Raw genomic sequence first — 24799 nt, 5'->3', positions numbered from 1 at the left:
TTTATTCATTATTTATTCTCTTAGCACACAGGAATTGGTCATGTTTGATTCTCAATCACAAACCACTAGTATTCCAATTTTGCCATCTAAAAAAGAATTTACATGTAATGTGTATGTTGTAATTTTGTTTATAACGTAATTTTTCAGCAATTCTTATTTAACTAAACTATAAGTGATTTAGTCTCTTCAATATAGATGCAATTTTATACCATAAAACCAGCTGACTTTAAAAAAATAAAATAAAATTCTGAAGAACAAACTTATGTTTCATTGATTCTGGACTGGAGAAAAATGCAAATAGACGCAACATTCAGATCAATTGCAGCCTATTTAGTTTTAGTTGCTAGCATTTTATTTAAAAATTTTCCTGAAAGAATCTAGATGTAAGTTACGCTTTAAGAATAAAACCAACCCATATGGATCAATAAAAAGGAAATCCAAAGTTGAAAGCATATATTTAGTTTTGAAATGATTCATTTTCTTAATATGTTTCTGAATACATTCACTGTTTTAAGACTTATTATTCAATCTTAATTTGTAATTTTTTACTGATTTTATCATAAAGTAAGCAGATTGTGAATTAACCACTGGTGGAATTTACATGTTTTTCCAACTCACAAGAAAAAATTATTTTCCTATGTTATTTCTTGCATACATCTATTTATGACTGACAAATTCCTGAGGTGAAGGAATGATTAAACTGAAATAACAGTGATTGCCCATTGTGCACCTTCCTGGTGGTGCTATTGCCTTTTTGCTGTCTCCTATTCCTACCAGCTAGTGTCATGACAAGTGACAGCCTAGCCGCGGCTGCTGGTCTAGTAGGTGCCACAGAGTTCCATGGCCACAAGCCACTTGGATGGCTGGAATGGCCTTAGTCATGAGGCTTTTAGAATTATTTCAGTGCAGGACTATGCATCAGAAGCAATCAAGGGAGCAGTTGTTGCTATTGATTTGAGTACTACCAATTTCTGTGTGGCAGTTACAGAATGTAAACAAGCAAAGGTGCTATAGAATACTTAATGGGCCAGAACCAACCCTTCAGTTGTGACCTTTACAGTAGATGGTGAGTGACTGGTTGTCACACTAGCCAAGCTACAGTTGAACTCAATCTAAATTGTCCATGTCTCCAATGACAACACTTGGATTGAAGCTCATGGAAAACACTATTATCCAGAGAAGCAGATGTGCCTCAAGAGGTTGGGTGCCTGCCTACCACATGGGAGGTCTGGGGTTTAGTTCCCAGTGCCTCCTAAACGAGACAACGCGCTAATGTGACAGACTGGAGCAACAAGCTGGCACAGTGAACTGACTCAGCAAGATGATGCAGCGAGACGGCACAGTGAGAAGACACAAAAAGGAAACATAATGAGAGACACAACAAGCAGGGAGTAGAGGTGTCTCAAGTGATTGGGCCCCTCCATTCCACATGGGAGATCCTAGGTTTGGTTCCTGGTGCCTCCTAAAAAAAAGATGAGCAGACACAGATAGCACACAACAAATAGACACAGCAAGTGCAAACAACTGGGGGTGATAAAATAAATAAAAATAATTAAAAACCAAAAAAAAAAATCTTTTATTATCCAAGTCAGATTGGGGCAATTGTGTTGATGAATATGAATGAGACTCCAGAAAATTACTTAGGACATACAGCAAAAAATACTATGATCACAGTCCAGCTTATTTCAATAACACTCAGAGACAGACCACTAAGGATGCAGGTCAGATATCTGGACTAAATGTACTTCCAGTGATTAATGAACTCACAGCAGCTGCCTTGGCCTATGGTCTAAACAAAACAGAATATAAAATCATTGCTTCCTGTAATTTACGTTGTGGAACTTTTGGTATTTCTATCCTGGAAATTGAAAAAGGAGTATTTGAGGTAAAATCCACAAATGGAGATACCTTCTTAGGTGGTGAAGATTTTGACCAGGCCTTGCTGGAATGCATTGTGAAGGAATTCAAGTGGGAGTCTGTGATTGATTTGACCAAAGACAGCTTGGTGCTTCAAAAGGTGCAGGAAGCTGCTGAGAAGGTTAAGTGTGAAGTCTCCTCATCTATGCAGACTGACATCATCTTACCCTATTTTACAATGGATATTTCTGGACCCATGCATTTGAACATGAAGCTGACTGCGGCTTAGTTTGAGGGGATTGTTACTGATCTTATCAGAAAGACTGTTGTCGCATGCCAAAAAGCCACGCAAGACGCAGGAGTTAGCAAGAGTTAGCAAGAGTGACATAGGAGAAGTGATTCTTTTTGGTCACATGACTAGGATGCTCAAGATTCAGTAGACAGTGCAAGATCATTTTGGTCAAGTCCCAAGTAAAACGGCCAGTCCTGATGAGGCTGTGGTAATTGAAGCTTGCATGCGGGGAGATGAGTTAGCTGGTGATATCAGAGTTGTTGGCCCTGGATGTCAGTCCCCTGTCTCTGTACATTTAGACTCTGGGACATGTCTTTACTAAACTTATTAACAGAAACACTACTATTCCAACAAAGAAGAGGCAGCTGTTCTCTACAGCTGTTGATGGACAGACTCAAGTAAAGATTAAAGTGTGTCAAGATAAGAGAGATGGCTGGATACCTCAAACTTCTTAGACAATTTATTAATTGGAATTCCCCAGCCCCTCCTGGAGTCCCTCAGATTGAAGTTATGTTTGACATTGGTGCCAATGGGATCATACATGATTCTGCCAAGATTAAGGACATGTGATCCAGTCTTCTGGTGGATTAAGCAAAGATGATATTGAAAATAGGGTTAAAAATGCAGAGATGTATGCTGAGGAACACCAGTGAAAAAAGGAATGAATTGAAGCATTTAATATGGCCAAAGGAATCATTCATGACACAGAAACTAAGAAGGAAGAATTCAGGAATCAATTGCCTACAGATGAGTACAAAAATCAAAGAGTAGAAATTTCCAAAATGAGGGAGCTCCTGGCTTGAAAAAATAGTGAAACAGGAAAATACGAGGCAGGCAGCATCCTCCCTTCAGCCGGCATCATTGAAGCTCTTCAGAATGGCATACAAGAAGACGGCATCTGAACAAAAAGGCTCTGAATGTTCTCGTTCCAGCAAATAAAAGGAAGATAAAAAGGAAGAAAAACAATAATATTTGCGGTAAACTTTGGAGCAGAAAGAGAACATATTATGATGCTTGGGAGTGAAGGAGCTTCCTGAGCAGAAATGGGGAAACTTCAGTCTTAACTATGTTTTTGCAGAATTCTGCAAGGCAAGCCAGCTAGGCCTTTTTGAAAGTAGGGTAAGGGAAGCTAGATTTATAGACAACTAAGCTAACTATTTGTTAGATACAGATTTTAAAACAAGGTAATAATAAGGCTCCCTAACTTTTCTAAGACATAATTTTATGTCTTCATAGCCTATGTGTCTGGCACTTGCATCCTTGATAATTGTTTTTTTTTTTGATCCATTATGGATTTTTTAAATAATATGAAAAGCCAACCAATCAGCCAACCAACAAGCAAAAGAAATAACACCAAATAGTGACTCCAGCAAGGTCTAAATTTGGTCTTCAGGTTTCAATATTATGTTTCAATAATTCCAATATTTCAGCACTCAAGAATGTCATTTCTTTACAAATCCTTGCTTCTTAAGAAATGAAGCATACTTTTGTCTCAATTATTTTTGCATTTGAAATAATCTTTACAATCAGTAAACTGCAATCTTTAAACATTGATTAATTAGAATGAAAACTCCAGGAATGAGGAAATCATGCTGTATAAAACTGGTGATGACCTTTTAAACAATTATTCATATCTGGAATACTTAATAAGGCATGTTTTTAAAAACATGATGTATATAAGTGGATATGTATTGAAAAATGACAAAATAAATCTATAAATAAGAAAATGCAGGAATCTGGTATATAAAATATTGCATAAATCAAATATGAACCTATAAATGTATGTTATTAGAAATAAATTCCATCTAATATTTTACTCATACAGGGTAGTGGAGTCAGTAGATATTTTCCCTTTTTGTGTATATTTATTAAATGGCCACAGGTCAAGTAAGCTAAAATATAAGAAAAACCTGAAAAGACTAAAAATTGTTTTGCACTGTTGTGTGTGTATGCGCGAGGGAGGGAGCAACCACAGAGAGCAATGAAATGATCGGTTGAGGGAAAGATTTTAAATTTTTACCTGTTTGGCGTCATTGTCTTTAGTTGAGGCTCAAGAACAATCACTGACAGTCCTGAGGTCTGGTAGAGGCACCCCTGTAACTAAAGGCCTTCACTCTTCTAATTCTGCCTCTCCTAATGCCACACCTCTCAAATGGTTTAAGGTAAACATCTGAGGAGAAGACTTGCCTAATTATGCGTTTTTTTAAATTTCATAAAAGGGAAGTAGTGATCAAAAGTGTTGTCTGAGGCTTCCTGCTTTACTGTTCTTCCCTGCCCCTTTTCTCTGACTTCACAGGATAATAAGGACCAATCTTTAAGCCCTTTCATAACGCAAATCACCAGATAGCACAGCTCATATCATTAGAAAAAGATAAGTTTAAAGGACAAAATAATCAACTACTTAAATGTATAACTAACTCAAGACCAAAATTAACTCTTATACTGAATGACTATACCATGTATTTAAAATATACCTAGTCAATATTCATAAAAAGATAAGGGAAAATATTGGCAATCTGAAGAAGAATAAGAACCTGTGGTATTATAGTGTGCAGATAATTGTGAATATATATATATTTACATATATATGCCATTTTAATAAAATAATACAATGGATAGGATTAATAATTAGAGAAACCTAACTGAAGAAAAGAGAGCAATTTAAATTTTGATATTCATATTAAGGGTCATATCCATTTATGTGGCAAAAAGCATTAAAGGCATCAAATATAAAAAGGGATGTAAGATATATGGAGGGAAGAATTAGATATGTCAACATTTGGATAATATGAGATTCACTGAGAAAGAAATTAAAAAGAAAATAGAAATGAGAAGAGGACAAAATGAAAATTAATGGAGATATAGTTTTCCCAAATAAAGAAATTGACAAGACCACAAACATAAAAAGTTGAATGTAGACCAAATAGAAGAAATAAGGAAAGATACAGTAATATATTGAAATCATTTCACATATAATAGAATGGCCATTATTAAATAATCTAGTTATTATAGAAAGCTAAGTGTTGGAGAAGATCTGGAAAAATAGGAACACTTCTTCGCTCTTGGTGGGAATATAGAATGGTGCAGCCTCTGTGGAAGACACTTTAGCAGTTCTTCAAGAAACGAAATATAGAAACTAAATAGAACTTCTGTATGGTCTAGGAATACTGTTACTAGGAATATATTCAGGAGAACTGAAAGCAATGACACAAACTGACATTTGCATATACAAATGTTCATAGCATCATTATTCACAATTGCTAAAATATGGAGTATTAGTCATTCAAAGGGGTGCTGATGCAGAATACCAGAAATTGGTTCATTTTTATAAAGGATATTTATTTGGGGTAGGAGCTTACAATACCAGACCATAAAGCATAAGTTACTTCCCTCACCAAAGTGTATTTGGAGCAAGATGGCTGCCAACATCTGTGAGGGTTCAGGCTTCCTGGGTTCCTCCATTCCTGGGGTTTGCTTTTCTCTGGGTTCAAGGTTCCTCTCTTCCAGGGACTTGCTTCTCTTTCCTTTGTGTGCTGACTTCCCGGGGCTCCAGCTTAAGGCTTCAGCATCAAACTCCAACATCAAAACTCCAACATCAGAAACCCTCAACTCTGTTCTTTGCCATGCCTTTTATCAATGCCCTAATCATAACTCAGGCATGCCCAGGTACAGATCAGATTACAAGCATAATTCAATATTTCTTTTTGGAATTCATCAATTATATCAAACTGCTACATATGGAAAGAACCCAAGTGTCCATCAACTGATGAATGGATAAACAAAATGTGGTATATACATACACTGGAATACTGTTCAGCTGTATGAAGAAATGAAATTGGGATGCATGTGACAACAGGGATGAAACTTGAGGTCATTATGTTGAGTGAAATAAGCCAGACACAAAGGGGCAAATATTATTTGGTCTCACTAATATGAACTAAATATGATAAGGAAACTCATGGAAAGAAACTCTAGAGCATAGGTTGCTGAGAAATAAAATGTGGGTTGAAAATGGGAGCTGATGCTTAATGTATGTAGCATTATTAATAAGATTAAATGTAAAAGTGTGGAAATGAATAGAGTTGAGGGTAATATAATGAGTATAATTAACACCCTGATTTATAAATTTGGTTGTGGCTGAAAGGGGTAGTCTAGGTATATAAATATCAATAGAAAGAAAGCTAGAAGATGATCTAGGGACTGTATAACAGTGATTTCAATGGTGGATGAAGATTGTGATTTGTTTTATTTTTTCTCTCCTCTTCTCCCCCACCTCAGTTGTATGTTCTCTGTGTCTATTTGCTGTGTGTTCTTCTTTGTCTGCTTCTGTTGTTGTCAGCAGCATGGGAATCTGTGTTTCTTTTTGTTGCATCATCTTGTTGTGTCTGCTCTCAGTGTGCGGTGCCATTCCTGGGCAGGCTGAACTTTTTTCACACTGGGTGGCTCTCCTTAAAGGGCACACTCCTTGCGCATGGGGCTCCCCTACGTGGGGACACCACTGCATGGCATGGCACTCATTGCACACAACAGCACTGCATGTGGGCCAGTTCCACACGGGTCAAGGAGGGCCAGGGTTTGAACTGCAGACCTCCCATGTGGTATACGGACACCCTAATCCCTGGGCCAAGTCTGCTTCCCAAGATGGTGTTTTATAGTATAGATATAAGATGTCCTATTACAAAGAGTTATGATTATGGTGATACATGGGAAAATTACAACTCAGATAACTTATGGATGTTAGTTAATAGTAATATTGTAACTTTTGCAAAAATGGCAAAGACGATATTATATCAAGTCTAAGGGTCAATAATGGGGGTGCATAGGAGATAAGAGATTTTTCCTTTAGGTGTAATAAAAACGTTCTGAAACTGACTGAGGTGATGACAGTACAACTCTGTGATATAAGAGAGCCACTGAATATACACTTTGAATTGATTGTACTGGGCATGAGAGTGTATAATATAGTGAATCCTGTGGTGGATGATGAATGGACTGTGGTTAACAACAAATATGAGAATGTTCTCACATGAACTATAACAAATACATAATACTTATACAAGGTGTTAAAATAGGGTGGTTTGGGGAAAATTATAACAAATATAAGATACAGGCTATATAGTAAGTAGTAATATTTTGATGATGCTCTTTCATCATCTTAAATATTCCACATGAATGCAAGGTATTGATGGTAGAGTGATGTATGGGAGTCCTATATGCTATGCATGTTAGTTCTGTAATTTCACAACTTTTACTATGCAGAGATTGTTTATTTATGTACATGTATGCATGATATACCTCAGTAAAATTTTCTCAAATTAAAAAAAAGAAATTTGAAAATATGTTTAGGGAAAACACACACATATACACACACACATAGAATACCAAACTAATGAATACCAAAAAAGAAAACTATAAATGATGACAGAGAAGTTGTTCCATTTACAAAGAAATTAGTGTCAGATCAATATTAAATTTTTTAACAATAACATTGGATGAAAATGAAGTAATGCATTAAACATGTAGAGAAAAAAAATGAATATAAACTTAATGTAAAGTGTTAGATTCTGCTAGTATGTCATTCAAATATTAAGGTATAATATAAATAATATCAGGACCATAAACCAATGTTGATTTGCCCTAAATAGATTCACATGGAATGCATTTGTATGGGAAGTACTTAAATAATAATATTGCTACAAAACTCAGAAGATACTGCAAGAGCTATGGAAAATGAAATCTTTGAAACATACATAAAATATTAATGTACACACACATACATCATTCAGATATGAATATTCCAAAAATGCAAAAGTGATTCAATATCAGGAAACTTGCAAGGTAATTCTTATTATTAGACCAAATAAGAAAAAAATATGATAGAATAAATGAGAGAAAAAAAACTGCAAATTTTGCAGTATATTCTGCAAGTGGCAGAATCCTTATGTGGATTTTTATGGCAAAAGAGGCCAGGTGGATGCCAATTAAATGCCTCTACCTATGAAAATAGTAAATCAAACTCAATACCGCATTCCTGGAGGAATTGCAGAAATCAGTGCCACCATTAAGAATGTGAAGGATGTTGGGATGGTGATTTTCACCACATCCACTTTCATCTCTCTTATATGGCCTGTGCAGAAAACAGATGGATCCTGGATGATAGCAATGGATCATCATAAACTTAATGAGGTGATGACTCCAATTACAGCTGCTATTCCAGATATTGTATCATTTTTTGAGTAAATCACCACATTCCCTGTTACCCAGTATGCATCTACTGATTTATCAAATTATTTTTTTCTTGCTCTCAGATAGTAAAGACCAACAGAAAGAGTCTTTAGCTGGCAAGGCCAGAAATATACCTTCACTGTCCAACCTCAGGGGTATATCAGCTCTCCAGCCTTATGCCATAATCTAGTCTGCGGATCTTAATCACATTACTCATCTACAAGACATCACACTGACCCATTTTATAGATTATATCATGTTGATATCCTGTGAGCAAAAAGTAGCAATTACTCTAGACTTATTGGTAAGACCTTTGCATGTCAGAGGAAGGGAGATAAATAGAACAAAAATCCAGGAACTTTCCACCTCTGTGAAATTTCTAGGTATCCTGTGGTATGGAGGATTTCAATATATCCCTTCTTATGTAAAGGATAATATTTTGCTTCTTGTCCCTCCTACAACTACCATTCCTAGTTGGTTCTTTGAAGTGTGAAGGCAACAAACTCCTTATGCCACTTGAGCCATTTGATCCATAAGATCTAATGGTGCTGAAAGTTTCAAGGGTAAATAAAGATCTTGTTTGGAGCATTTAGCAGGCCCCTATAGGAGATTCACAGTGTAGATATTAAGATTTTGGATCAAAGCCCTACAGATAACTATTCTACTTTCGTGAAACAGCTAATGGGCCTGCTAATGGGCCTCAGCAGAGACCGCCAAATTACCATGAGAGCTGAGCTCCCCCTCATGAGCTGCATGTTGTCTAATCTACAAAACCATAAATTTGGGCATGAACAGAAGCACTCCAACATCAAACGGAAGTGGTATATATAAGATCAGGATTGAGCAGGCCCTGAAGACAAAAGTAACTTACAGGTAGAAATGGCCAAAATGCCCATTAACCCCACTCCTGCCACGTTATCTTCTGTCTCTCAGCCCATAGCTATGGCCTCTTGGGGAGTTAACTTAAGAAGAAAACACTCAAGCCTGATTTATAGATGGTTCTGTGTGATATACAGGTACCACAAAACATGCGCAGCTGGAGCACTAGAGCCTTGTCTGGTACATCCCTGAAGGAAATGATGAAGAATAAACCCTCCCAATAGGGAGAAATTTGAATAGTATACCCCATTGTTCATTTTTCTTGGAAGGAGAAATGGCTGGAGGTGATTTTGTATACTAATTCATGGACTGTAGCCAAAAGTTATGCTGGGTGGTTAGGGACATGGAAGGAAAATGATTATAAAATTGATGACAAGAAGGTCTAGGGAGAGTTATGTGGATAGACCTTTCTGAAAAGGCAGACATGAAGATATTTGTGCCTAATGTGAATGCTCACCAGAGGGTGACTTCAGCAGGAGAGGATTTTTAATAATCATGTGAATTGCAAGACCTGTTTTGTGGATACCAGTTGTCTTCTTTTCCTAGCCATTCCTGTCCTTAGCAAACGGGCACATGAATAAAGTAGCTATGGTGGTAAAGATGCAGATTATGCATGGGCCAGTACCATGGGTTTCCACTCAAGGCTAAACTGACTACAGCCACTGCTGTATGCACAATCTACAGCAGAGAACAATACTCAGTCCCTGATTTGTCAACATTCCCTGAGTGGATTCACCTGCAAACTGGTGGCAAGGTGATTAATTACATTGAATCACTACCATCATGGAAGAAGCAGCATTTTGTTCTTACTGGAATAGACACATACTTTAGATATGCTTTGATTTCCCTGCACATAATGCTTCTACCAAAACTTCCATCTGTGGACTGACATCATCATGGTATTCCATACAACATTGCTTCTGTTCAAGAAGCTCACCAAACACAAATGAAATGCTCAAGGAATTCACTGGTCTTACTATGTCCCCATCACTCTTAAAAAATTGGATTGATAGAACAGTGTAATGTTCTTTTATAGACCGGATTAGGTGCAACTGAGTGGCAGTATCATCTAGAGGTGAGAGTGATACCTCTCATTATTACCATTAGAGACCCATATTAGAAAAAAAATAGCTTCCTGTCACCACAACCTTATGCTCTGCTTGTTTAGAGATCCAGTTCCAGAAGGATTGCTTCCACCAGGAGACACAACAATGATTTCATTGAACTGTAAATTAAGACTGCCACCTGGCCACTTTGGACTTCTCATTCCTCTGAAAAACACAAAGAATTGAGTTACTATATTTTCTCAGGAGTGACCCTGATTATAAAGGGAAAATAGATTGCTACTACACCTAGGAGGAAAAAAAGATTATTCCTGGAACACAGGTGACCCCTTACAAATGTCTCTTAGAACTATGATATCCAGTAATTAAAGTCAATGGGAAACTGCAACACTTCAATCCAGGCAGGACTACTAATGACTCAGACCCTTCAAGAATGAAAGTTTAGGTCACCCCATCTGGTGGAGAACCATAGCCAGCTAAGATGCTTGCCTAGGGTTAAGGGAATATGAAATGGGCAGTAGAAGAAAGTAGCTCTAAATATAAGCTATGACTTTGTAACTGTTGCAAAAAAAAAGAACTGCAATGGTTATGAGTACTTCTTCCTTGTTTTGTTATGAATATGTTTATTTTCTTCCCTCTCTTATCCCCTTATCATATTATATAAGTTGTATTAATTTTATGTTATAGTGTATAAGTTCTAAGATATCACGTTTAAAGATGAATACTACCCATGGGCTTGGATCCCCTTCTGGGGAAATGGTTAGTTCATTTTCAGTTGTATGCAGGAGAGCTGAATTAGATTAGGTAAAAATATGACTGTTATTGTTTTTATTTAAAGATTAAGTATGGTTTCAGAAGATATGTTTGGGTCCTAGGTTAAAAAATAGTGGAATGTGTTAAGTTCATATGTCAGCCTGGTTAGGTTTGGTATCGAGTTGTTTGGTCAAGCAAACACTGGCCAGCTTGTTACTGAGAGAGTACTTTATTTAAATATTTAGACAGTTGAGTTGATTGCATCAATGGCTTATTATATCTGCAATCAATAAAGGAGATTGCCTTGAAAAATGAGAGGAGGAACCACAACCAATCAACTGGAGAACTTAAGAGGAGAACTGAAGATTTCAGTAGTCAGAAGAACTTACATTCCTAGTTCAATAGGTCAGCTTCTTCTGGGAAATTCATTGTCACTTTCATCAGAGTTAGAAACTTGCCATTTCTCCTGTGGAACTTAATGTCACCACTGAGTTCATAACTTGTGGCTGGCACAATGGAATTCAGACTTGCAAATCCCCATGATCATGTGAGCCAATTCATATTACATATAGTTCTCATGTTAATTCCATTTTTCTGGATAACTCTAACCAATATAGGGTGATAACAAATGCATCTACCTTAAACCAGTAGCAAATATAATATTTAATAATGAAACACTTCCTAAAACTGTCCAAACTGTTTTATGATCTACTGGATCAATGATCAATTAAAATGATCAATGGGATGGTGATTGATTAATGAACAAACATAAGGGGGAAATGCAACCATGGACTAAAGTAGACTTAATATTATGCTAGTAATAGAAAAACTTGTAACATTGATATAAAGGCAGTGGTCACCAGAGGTTCTAAGGGGAGAGAAAGGGAAGAATCGGTATAATATGAGGCATTTTGGGGACATTAGAATTGCTCTGCATGACATTGCAATGACAGATACAGGACATTATATATTTTGTCTATACAGTTGTGCAGTGTTAATTGTAAACCATAATGTAAAGTATAGTCCACAGTTAATAGCAATGCTTCAATATTGCTCATCAGTTGTAACAAATGTACCACAATGAAAGATGTTGTTAATGGGAAAAAGTGAGGGAGGGGTAGACACTTACAGTTACCAGGCCATTAAACATAAATTACTTCCCTCACCAAAGTCTATTGCTACATTTTAGGGCAAGATGGCTGCTGACATCGGCCAAGAGTTCGGGTTTCTTGGGTTCCTCTCTTCCCAGGGCTCCATTTCTTTCCAGGCTCAGCTGCTGTGCTCTCTCCACAAGGCCAACTGTAGACTATCAGATGAATGTCTGAAGTGTGGGAGGGAGGGAGGGAGTGGGTTGCATGGCAATGTCCTATATTTTCAGTGTAACATTTATATAATCAAAAGCTTCTTTAAAAATAGAATATAAATTAAAATTTGTAAAAAATATTCTACAATGAGAGAGTTTTTATGCTTTGGGAAATATTGCATATATTTTATGCATTTATATGACAGTCACAAAAAGCAATAATAATGTAATTATGTTTTTCATGTAGGAAACCTGATCAAACATGTCCAGTATACACTCTCTTCTACTTCCTTGACCAATGAAACACTATTATACAACTTTTAAAATATCTTGCAGATTATACTACACTAGAGTAATTCCCAATAAAGTAAAAAATAAAAACATGATGCCTATTCTCACTGTCCTTATAAAAATTATCCTTGAAAATTTAAAAAGTGAAAGGAGGCAAGAAATAGAAACAGTAGTTGTCACTTGTGGAAAAGATTATTTGCCTAGAAAACCCGAGAAAATCGAGCTAGAGATTCAAAGTAATGAGAATGAATTGAGGAAGTTATGCAGACACATAGATATTTAATTTTTTTCTTACAATGTCAATTGCAATTTAGAAAATATATGGAATAAATACATTAATTTACATTTTAGTTTGGTATGCTGCCAAAATGCAGATACCATACAATGGGAAGACTTTTACAATGGGAATTTTTTTAGGTTAAATGTTCACAGTTCTGAAGCATGAAAGTGGCCAGAATAAGGCAGCATCACGAACATTGCATTGTACACTTCCTTACCAAACATGCATAGCATACTCCCATGCATTACCCCACTAATGATACCTTGCATTGTTGTAGAATATTTGTTACAGATGATGAAAGAACATCATCAAATTATTGCTACTAGCATTTGGTGTACTTTTCCTTAAACCCGCCCTATTGTTATGTATTTGTTATAGTTCATGTGAGAACATTCTCATATTTGTTCTGCTAAACACAGTACATCTTCCACCACAGAATTCCGTGTTCTGTAGTCCCATGCCTTGTACAATCCATTCAAATTGTACATTCAGTGTCTCTCTTTTTCATCACAGAGTTATGCTGTCATCACCTCAGTCAATTTTAGAATGTTTTTATTAGACCAAAAGGAAAAATCCTTTACCCCTAAAATCCCCCAATTTTTGAACCTTAGAATTGGTAAAGTATCTTCTTTGTCATAGCTGCAAAAATATTACATCACTATTAACTATTGTGCCTGTTATATTAGTCATAATTTTCCCATGTATCACCATATTCTTCACACTTTGTAAGAGAATAACATTCCTATATTTATAATATTAATCACAATCTTTATCTACCACCAAAATCACTATGTTAAACAGTCCCTAGATTATACTCTAGCTTCCTTTCAATTGACATTTACAGCCCTTAACTACCCCTTTCAGTCACAATCACATTTATAAATCAACAGTATTAGTGATTCTCACTGTTACTATCAACTCCATTCATTTCCACATTTTAAAAAACCTTATTAAAAATTCTACGTACATTAAGTATCAGCTCCCATTCTGAACCTACTTTGTATCTCACCTGCTTATTTTCAATTAATTCTCTAAAACAGGTTGAGAAATATATGGTCTGTATCCCAAGGTACACTATCTGCTAGTATAATCAATCATTTACTTAAACTTCATATGATAAATATTTCCAATTTTATGCAGAGAATAAGAGAGATCCACATTGTCCCCATTCTTTGTAGTCCTTTCCGTATTTTAAGTATCTGTGGAACAAAGGACTAACTTAGTAGTACCGGGTTTTCCAAATCCTGCCCTTTCCAAAGAAAAATTTGGCTCACTGCTGGAAAATAACTTTTCAGTTCTTGAAACATGATGCTTAATGAAAGGGTCTTTGTTCACCTGGGACTTTGAACCATGCCAGATAATTTATTCTAATTATTGGTTTATAGTGCAAGTCTTGGGTCACACTGCATTAGTCAGATATCTGATGAAGCAGGAGGCAGAATAACCAAGCTCAGCCCAACAGGCCTGTCATGTTTAAGTGACTGTCTCCCAATAAAACCCCAGTTACCAAAGCTCAGGGGAGCTTCCCTGGTTGGGAATACTTTGTGCATGTTATTACACATAATTATTGGTAGAATTAAGTACTTTGTTTAACATTCCGCTGGTAGAGAACACTGACAGCTGGGTCCTGGACTCTGCCTATGCACCTTTTATTTTTGCTGATGTTAAAGTATCCATTCAGTGTAATTTAAAGAATAAAAATAATAATGAATATAACAACTTTTCTAAGTTCTCTTAGTCCTTTTGGGAAACCACGGAATCTGATGGTGATTTTGGTCCCTTCCAACAATCGGGTTATTACTTTAAAGGCATACTTTCAGATAACAATTTCTGCATTTCTCAAAACTCTATGAGTTTTCAGTAATAAAAACTAACACAATGCAATTGAAATAACAAAATTTAGGAATCAACTCTGGGAAATCCAATGCTATAAATAACTTCAGGCATAAATAGATCAAGTGTCTTAAAAGATCATTTCAGAGTCCCGTCTCTACTGCTGCTCACTTATGTATATTGATTTTGTTCTAAAATTACCCTTCCTTCTTGGAGCTAGGCAAGAGGTGAACAGACGCTTAAGGCAAATTTTAGTTCATATTTTGCTATCTATGAAGGTGATAGGGTGTCTTTCACTAGCTCTACTCAAAACATCTCAGGGAAGATTCTGAATGTTCCACATTGTGTCACAAGTAGAACTTGCCCCAATAGCTCTACTTAATATGTCTTAGGAAACACTCTCATTGGAGCATCTTGTGGACATAGTAATATATCAAACCTGGATTCTAAGCTCAACTCTTTGTTGAGATTTGGGATATTCTGATTGATATCTCTATCTATACTGAGTATGGGGACCTTCTTGAACACTTAAAGCAAACACAAAGCCATGATCAAGGGAGATGGAGTAAAGCTTCAGCCAAGAAAAAATTATTGTCTCATTTACTAACCACTGACCAAAGGTTTGCAAGAATTAGTTGTTACATAGAGTGATGCAATTAACTCATAGTAACTAGATTTCAATGATCTGATATTCACAATAATGCTAACCTAAATTTAAATAAATTTGTCACTATATTTAAAAGAAGTAAAATAACAACAACTATCACAAATAAAACAATAATAAAGGTGCAGTATTGTCAGATGCAGAGTGGCAAACTGGGAAGAGCAGTGTCATGGAAATTATTTTTACCCTAGTAAATACTCAGTTACAATCTTGATGGATTCAGATAATTATCATCCCTCTAGTGATAATTTTCTAACTGGTCATTGGGAAAAAGAATATATATTTAAGTTATTGAACGTTTGGTTGAACTGTTTTTATAGTATCCACAGATCATAAAATATTTAATTAACATTTAGTTGAAATATGATGACTTCTACAATTCAGCAGCAAGTATGTTAATGTTGATATAATATTCTAATTTTATTAAATAAATTGTGTTTAAGTATTATATCAGATTTATGTAACAATTTTTCTTCTGTGAGTTTTCTTTATTTTCTTATCATCCTAATTTCTTTCAAATACTCTAAGCAACATAGAAGTGGTATTTAAACTTCAAAAAATGTCATTGACCTAAGTATGGAACAGCAAATATAAATGTATTGTAAAGCAAATTTTTCATTTCCTGAAGATAAGTCCTGGGCTTAGGAGGAAAAAAAAAACAATCCCAATTCATCAGTAGAGGAAGAAGGACTATGAGTCTGTAAAAAGATGGAACAGAGTAGAGGTGGGTAGAAAGTACTCACTGTTAATCTATTTTGGTTAGGTGTCTTCTCTCCACCCAAGGGGCTATCACCAATTATCCTTGATTGTTGTTAACATCTCTAAACAATTTGTTGAGAGAAAGGGGACAATTGTAGGAATACCCTTTCCCCTGATCAGAATGGAATTGAAATTATCCTCTTGCTACTTTGCTTTTGACATGTGGGCTATTAAGGCCTGCTATGAGCCATATACAATTGAGATCGCCAGTTTCATTATTCATTTAACATTTTCACTAATTTTAACTGCTTGTTCCCTAGTCAAAGTGCTAAAACCATGATAATTAGAAAACCCTTAATTAATGTTATAAGACTGGAAAAAGGTACCACACATTGGGTGGCGTTAGGCAATAAAAAAGTATAGTTCTGAAGGGTAGAAGTACAAAACCAAGTTGTTGGTAGGGCCATGCTTTCTCTGAAGTCTGTAGAAAGGAATCTGTTAGAGCATTTACTCCTGGCTTATGAAAATGATGTGCTGACAATCCTTGAGATTCTCTACCTCTCTCATCACATGGAGTTCTCTGTCTGTGTTCAAATATCCTCTTCTTAAAAATGCACCAGCTATAAGCTCCAGTTATAAGGCCCCAACCTAATCCAGTTTGGCCTCATCGTAACTAATAAAATCTTCAGAGAACTCATTTGAAAAAGGTTCATATCTTTTTTAGTGACACAGTTAAATCCATAAGAGGGTAAGAAATGCTTCACTAAACAAAAAAGTAAAGTAAGACAGGAGGATTTTAATTGATAGTGTTTTCACATATTAATATACAATATCTTCCATCATTGGTTTAGAAATTATCTGTTTTGAAACCATTGTATTCATATCTTTATTTTGGAGAATGAGTTTTAACAAAAGAATTGCCCTACTTGATGGTGGTATTTCTTGGAATAGAAAGCCTAATTCAATATTCCATAATTTCTTGGATATAGCATGTAATATGCATATGCTGTGGTATAGTAATAAAATTACTCATGATAAGCTTATATTTAATTTATATAGTTAATAACTTATTTATATAGTTTAATAACTTATTTGAAGAATCTATACCCATTGAGTACTTTTGCAACAAATATGCTAAGCTTAAAATGTTAACCAGAAAAGAAACGTCATTTTCATTTGGCCAATTACTAAAATACCTTCCGTTCATTCTCAATTATTAATCGTATGGGTTATTTTAAGTGTTAAGTGTATGAAATATGTGAAAAGATTTCAATCAATGAACCATGGTTCCAAGAGAGTAGTCTTTGGTAATTAATGAAATATGATGGACTTATAAAGAAATACATTATTTGAAGTTAAAAACTGCCATAATTAAGTGGTAGTCATTTGTAATCTGTAATTAGCTCTGTTGCAAATTTTCTTGCCTTTGCTGTCCTTCCTTGTATGATCATTAAGAATTTCTGTTAATGTCTTTATGTCCAATTTATTTCACAAGTTTACTAACTAAACAAAACCCAGAAAGAACAACTTCCTATAGAGCTCCCTACATAAGCAATACATTCATAAAAAATTCAAAAGTCCTCTATTCCGCAAGATGACCCTTAAGCTAATGGTTTAAATAGCAAACAGAGAAAGGTCACATTATCTGTTCTTTAAAAGAATACAACTCAGAAAACTTCCCAGTGTTAATATTTGCAAGATGATGTCATTATATAACTCTACTCAATTAAAAAAAAAACAATAAATTTCAAATTTTAACAGGAACTAATTTTCCCCAGATTTATAGTGTTATTTTTTAAATTATAAAAGCCCATAAAACATTTTGAGTGGAAGAAGCAGAAATACATGTTTTGAGAATGCCTGTTAGTTTGAGTGTCTGGGTTAGATTTTATAAATTTCTGAATTCAATAGATTGATTTTTCATTGAATATTTTTCAATTTTTACTTAAATGCTTTAAAATACCAATTTCTAAATATTGATGCTGCCTTATCTCTTGGTAGGCAAATTGACAAGTTGGATTTGTATTAAGTGACAGTCTGGATGCCAAAAGAAAATATGTGATTTAATAATAAACTTAAGAAGGAGGAAGAAGGAGAAGGAGTAGGAGCTGGAGGAGAAGAGATAGAGAAAGGCAAGAAAGACAAAAATCTAACAAGATAGTAATTTAGAATATGTCAAAAAATAAAATTGATACCCGTAAAGGGGGGAAGCTGAAAATAGGGTCTTGTCCACAACTGCTCATTTAAATGTAAAACTAGTCCCCACTATTGAATATACTCAAATTCTAGGACTAGAACTATACAAATCCACTTCCTCCAGGTTTCCTATAACAGCATTTGCAGATTGGACACTTGTACAATGAGGATCATTACATGATGCCAGTATATATACATTTTTCCCTAGGGATTTTATACAATCTTTAAGTATTTATATGAATACTTAACCTTTGCAACTTTGATTAAGAAGTTAGAAAATCCTTTCTAATTTTTGTACATTTTCTAAATACTTCTCATTCAACTTATGACATTAAATGAACCTAATTACTTTTTGTGAATATACATTTATTTATTTCTCCCCCATTGTTTTATTTTTTTAATTTTGTTGTATTTTTTTGAAGGTACATAGATCACAAAAAATGTTACATTAAAAATATAAGAGGTTCCCACACACCCCACACCACATCCCCCCACTCCTCCCATGTACATAGCCTCTTTCATCATTGTGGCACATTCATTGCATTTGGTGAATACATTTTGGAGCACTGCTGCACTGCATGGATTATACTTTCTATGATACAATTTCAAACAATAAACAAGAAAAACCTTATTTCCAAATGTAAATGTTTCCATTCTCAGTTTAATAAAGAAAAAAAAATGTAGCAGTTATTATAAAGGCAGCATTAATTTGCCCTCTGCTCATTTATTAGTTTTCTTGCACTTTTCTATAAAAGTGCCTTAGTTTTTCAATTGCTATGACAGGTACCACCCAGTGGGTTGACTTAAACAGCAGACATTTATTGGCTTTCAGTTTCAGAAGCTATAAGGCTTGTTTCCTCTTGGGAACAGTAGCATTCTGGCTAGCTTGCTATCTTTGGGTTTCTTGGCTTTCCCATCACGATGGAAATGTCTTCTCTTTTCTTTTCCGGGTTCCAATGACTTCCCAGTTTCTGACGCCTCCTCATAGATTTCTCTTTATAATACCTCCTCTAATAGGAATCTTACAGTGTTTACTTAACTAAAAATAACACCTTCAAAAGATTCTATTTACAATGCACCCACAACCACAGAAATGAGTTTATTATTTATTAAGATCATGTTTTATTTTTCACCCTGGGATCCATAATTCAAATTCTTTACCAAAGTCTCCTTTAATTTTCCAAGTTCCATACCTTATTCTTCATTTTTCCTTTTAAGAAAATCTCTTGTTATCCTTATTTTATCTTTCTCTTATCTTTCCTCCCATTGTTCAACATATTCTTATACTATTTTTTTTTTTCCTTCTCAGCCAAATGCATCTGGTTTTTTGAAAAATATGATATGCTGGTAGTAAGTGCTTATGAGTGGACAGTGTTAGAGATGTCAGTGTGCACATTAGATATATAAACTGTTGTGTTTACTTTAGAAAGTTTGCAGATTAGATTAGAGACACAAGTATCACTAAAATGAAAACTGAGACCAATACAAATGTGATGATTTTAACCTTGGTTATGTAAAATTCAGAGTATAAGAGACAATTCAGTTATTCAGTTTAGTCTCCAAGACTGGGCAAGGGTTTTGCTTTTGTTTTGTTTAACAAGCTTGCAAAAAGACTTGAATTGAGTAGGCATATACAGGGGGGACTCTTTTATAGGCTATTTAATCTTCTGAAGAGTGTATCAATCAGAAAAGACTGCAGCATACTGAATGAATAAGGAATCCTCAAATCTCATGACATTAAAACAAAAAATTTGGTTTCTATTGCTGTTTCTTCTTGTTTATACTAGATATCAGTCAGTGTTGAGTGACAACTCTGCTGCATGCCACCTTCCCATTAGGACCAACCTGAGACAACACTGTAGTCTAGATCATTGAAAATTCCTTCACACAGAGAGAGATATGTTAGCCAACATGATGCCTCTTAAATCTTCTGCCCACAATGACACATTGACCAAAGTCAGTCACGTAGCCTTTCCCAGCACCAATGGAATAAGGATGTATACTCTTCCTGGTACTAGCCTATAATTATTTTGGACAGCAATAAAACCTCACAAACATTTAGGAGAGAGCACAAACCTTTAGTTCAGAGTGTTAAGTTTGAGTTCTCAGGCTTATTTTTGGTTTTCTTTTCTTTTTTTTTTTTTCTAAATTGCCTTCATTTAAAGCACTTGTCTTACAAATATACCTTATTGGTCAAGAAAGGAAAGTTTGATTTACCAGCTTCTAACAGAAATACTGAAACCCAGTAAGAGCTTAATGTATGCCCAGTAAAAGTTTTACATTTTGATTCCCCAATTGATCACAATTGGAGAATTTAGCTCATCAAAGGGAAGGGTAATCTTTTTAACATAGAGTTGGTTATTTTCAAGTAACAATTTTTGCTAAATTTCAATCAATTTACATATTACACAAAATCTTTCCTAAGAATCCCAGATCCTTCTTAAACTTCTCAAAAGAATTTAATGTAATATTCCCAGATTATGTAAAAATAAAATGTAATTATTTTATTGGTATTTTATTCCTTGCTTCCTGGTATATAGCTTGGGTCATTTTTAGACTAATATCTCCACTGAAGCACAGAGGATGCTTAATATGTATTTTCGGAACCTGTGTATTTCAGAAGCCTTAAATAGGCTTAGGGATAATGATGGTTGATATTAGTAATTGTGTCAAAATGTCCCCACTTTTCAGTTATGTGGGTATATAGGTTACAAAATTTAAAGAAAATTTACAAATGATTCCAGATCCATTAAGATAATGCTGTTGTGCACTGAAGCTCATCTTATACAGTGTTAGTGGTGCTAGCCTTGCAAGACTTTGTTATTTAACATAAAAATAAATAATTGCCTTATATTTTTATTCCATTTATTAAAGAAGTTCATAGAAGTTACCAATTTCCTATATTGCTTACTCTGGGTAGGTTTAACTTTCTGTGGTGATGATAAAAGCAGATTGGACAAAGGAAGCAACATGCAAAAGTTGGTATAAAACACCAAGATAATAAGTCTCTTCTCAAACTCTGGGACTTTCCAAATGACAATGTTAAGGGTAGAATACATGATACATTATGGGTTTATAATGACAAGTTTCACACACAGACTCTGTGAAAGAAGCCACAGGTTAGTGAAAAATAAATGAGCATGCAACTCATATTAAACTTTTTTCAAAAAATTAAGTCTTATTCTTCCTTTCATGACATCATACTTTGTCTTTGGAACAAAGTCCTTCTAGATTACTTGTGAACTCCATAACTTTGACAGAGCTAACTAAACATGTATTTTTAAATATTTCCCTTTGCTGGTGGTTTACCTCATCACAGTAGTATTCTGATCAGGTGAAGATAAAGAGGTTGCTGTAACAGGAAGTGGATTGTTTTTATTTAGTATTAAAAGAGATTTTTATTTCTCCACCTATTCTGCTTTGGGAAGCCTTATTTTGGTGGTTAAAATTTTGCAAATCTTTCCACACGTCTGCCTGTTTGCCCTCTCTGCTTGCGCCATTCTTCCTCTCCCTCTTGTCTTCCTTTCTCTCCCTACATGCTATGACTAATAGGAAATTTCTTCTGAATTTTGACCTAAGCTCCTTTTATTCTGCTCTATCATCTTGCTACCTTTTCCTCCTTCTGTGCCATAGTTGTTGTCTTTTGCATTCATGATTTGACGATACTGAACCTTCAGCATTTTTCTGTTATTTTTGCATGTCTTATCCATGTTTTTTTGGTTGTTGCTGTTTGCCTCCTTTTAAAAAGGAACCCATTAGTGGTTTTGTCCATTTGCACTTATTTTACAATACCCATTATTTTGAAGACAAGGTTTGACAACAATCAAGTCATCATGTGAATCTTGTAGTTACAAACCCACAATAACTCATTCATTCCAGTCTTTAACATGGCCATGGAAAAGCTAATAATATGTGAAAGGCTTATTCCCCAAGTAATTTGTGTGAGATTTTGGCTGCATACATATGGATGGTCCTTTCTGCCCTTATTTTAAAAATTAGTTATAAAATATCAACAACAACAAATCCAAAGTGTGATAGTCTCTTTACAAAGTCCAATCACTCCATTCCTGAGCAGTATCTTTTGACCATAATAAGCAGGTTTGACCTACTTCTTTGACCATTGTTGTGTCATCATGTTTCCTTACCATTTCCAAGTCATTAGGAAATCAATTTTAAATTTAAGCATTCTCACACTTAAGTAACCACAAGGCTCCCTCTAGTTGGACAGAAATTTTTTAAAAATTTCACTACATTTCTAGACATCATAAAGTACCAAAATAAAATTATGGTTAAGTGATAACCTTTATTCTTAACAAGTACAAAAACACTTTGAGATTTATTGCTTATCTAAATGAAACTTCCCATAGTTATATAACATTGTGTATGTTTCCTTTTTCAAATTAGATTCTATTTAATTTGTATTTTCCTTCAAGTGGGAATTTAAATTTGCAACAAATTCATCCCAAAAGAATTGATTCAATATTGCACTACAATTCTGTTACTTCTTTGAGACATTTTCTTCAGATATATTTTTCTTTCCTGGAGTAAATGGGAGTATTCTTTTGTTTTTTTTCTTTAATATATTTGTATTAGAGTAGTTGTGAACTTACAAAATAATCATGCACATGTGTGTAATTCCCCTACAATGCCCCACTACCAACACACTATATAGTTGTGGAACATTTGTTAAAAATTATAAGAAAATATCAGGTTTTTTCACTAATTATGATCTATAGTGTACATTTTGCATATTTTTCCATACTCCCCTATTATTAATATATTGCATCTTTGTCATTGATGCAAGAATATTACAGAATTGCTATAGACTATTCTCCATAGGTTACTGTGATGTTTAGGCTAACGTGTCAACTGGGCCAGGTAATAGTGCCCAGTTGTTTGGTCAAGCAAGCATAGGGTTAATTGTAATACAAGGACATTTATGCACTTTAGTCATCAGTGAATTTACTGCATAGATGGCTGATTACATCTATGATCAACCAGGGAGACTGCCATCAGCAATGAGTGTTTTTTATCCAGTCAGTTGAGTGCCTTAAAAGGGGAAGTGATTTCAGCATTCAGAGAGAAATTTTCAGCTCCATTTGGACAACTGATGTCTCCTGGAAACTCATCAAGGACTTTCATTGGACTTTGGTTAGAGGCCCTGGTTTGCAGCCTGCCTGCTGAACCTGAATTTGTGATTCCACATGAAACATGAGAGACTCTGTTTACAGATATCTTCTGCTGATTCTGCTTACCTAGGGAACACTGAAAAACGCAACGTGGTACCAGAAGTGGTTCTTGAGGAACAGAATCTTAAACATGGGCAGTCTGGGAAGTTCTGGGAAATTTGCAATTGACTCTCTACTCTAATTGGGCTCAAGGGTACTAATGACTCCCTTTCCAATAATGAAGAGGCAACTAACAGTCCATGGCTTGAGTAGACAATGAAAATACAGAAAATATTATCACTGGATTCCCCTACTTCCTTGCTTACAAGAGGCAAGAATCTGAGTGAGAGTGTTTTCAACACCTTAACATAGTATTGTAGAGTCAAAAGGTATAATGATGTTGGATGACTCCCTCAAGATACTTTGAATATACTTACAAAATGAAGAGATGAACTAAAGTCTTCAAATTTGTAACTTAAATGCCTCGTGAATGATGTGAAAGTTTATGTGTGCTCCAAAAAAAAACTTATCTCCTACAGCCATAGGCTTGAGATATCTGAGAACCAAATTAAGATTCTTACTGAATTTTTAGAAGAATTACAAAGGAAACTAAAGTCTCAACCTGGTAGTATCTGCAGTTAAAATGAAGGCATTGATTAGAAAGGAGTAGAACCCTGAGGATTGGGATGGAGACATATGGGATGATGATAACATTGAAGGAGATGTTGGAACACTAAATTTTGCTGAGACTTTAGCAGATAAATCTGTGGAGTCCCACCCTGTGGAGACCAAGCTTTGTCACCCTTGTATCTTACAGTCTCAAGCCTGCCACAGAGAGTCTGGACCTCTTCCCAGACAGGAGGTAGGCACTAGCACAATCCTAGCAAGCACTGCCTAGCCTCCACCCTACCCTTAGGAATGCAACTTCCATCCCCTGCAAAACGAGATTAACTTTTCTCACCAGAAGAAAACACAAAGGAATGTCCTGAGCTCAATAGATTGCAAGATATTTCTAATCCTTCTCCTTACCCATCCACACCACCCCCTTCTCTTCAAGAGCTATTACAAGACTAACATCACAACAAGCCCCCATAGATGAAGTACAGTGTGTGATCCATGAGGAAACAGGCTATACTCTGAAAGAACTGCATGTTTTTCAACTTATATAGATAGAAATCAGGGGAATATGTGTGGAATGAATATTAAGGGTATGGGATAATGGTGGAAGGAATATAAAGTTGGATCAAGCTGAATTTATTGATAGGGGTCCACTAAGCAGAAATACTGAATTCAAT

The 24799-nt window shown here is 35.2% G+C and overlaps 1 pseudogene; it reads left to right on the top strand.

Annotated features, from left to right (window-relative positions):
- Nucleotides 1-785: 785 nt before the first annotated feature.
- Nucleotides 786-3118, top strand: LOC101446555 (stress-70 protein, mitochondrial-like; annotated as a pseudogene).
- Nucleotides 3119-24799: the final 21681 nt, after the last annotated feature.

Source organism: Dasypus novemcinctus, chromosome 1 (genome assembly GCF_030445035.2).
Source record: "Dasypus novemcinctus isolate mDasNov1 chromosome 1, mDasNov1.1.hap2, whole genome shotgun sequence".
Lineage (NCBI taxonomy): Eukaryota > Metazoa > Chordata > Mammalia > Cingulata > Dasypodidae > Dasypus > Dasypus novemcinctus.
The sequence above is the reverse complement of the archived record's forward strand: the minus strand, read 5'-3'. Positions and strand labels throughout refer to the sequence as shown.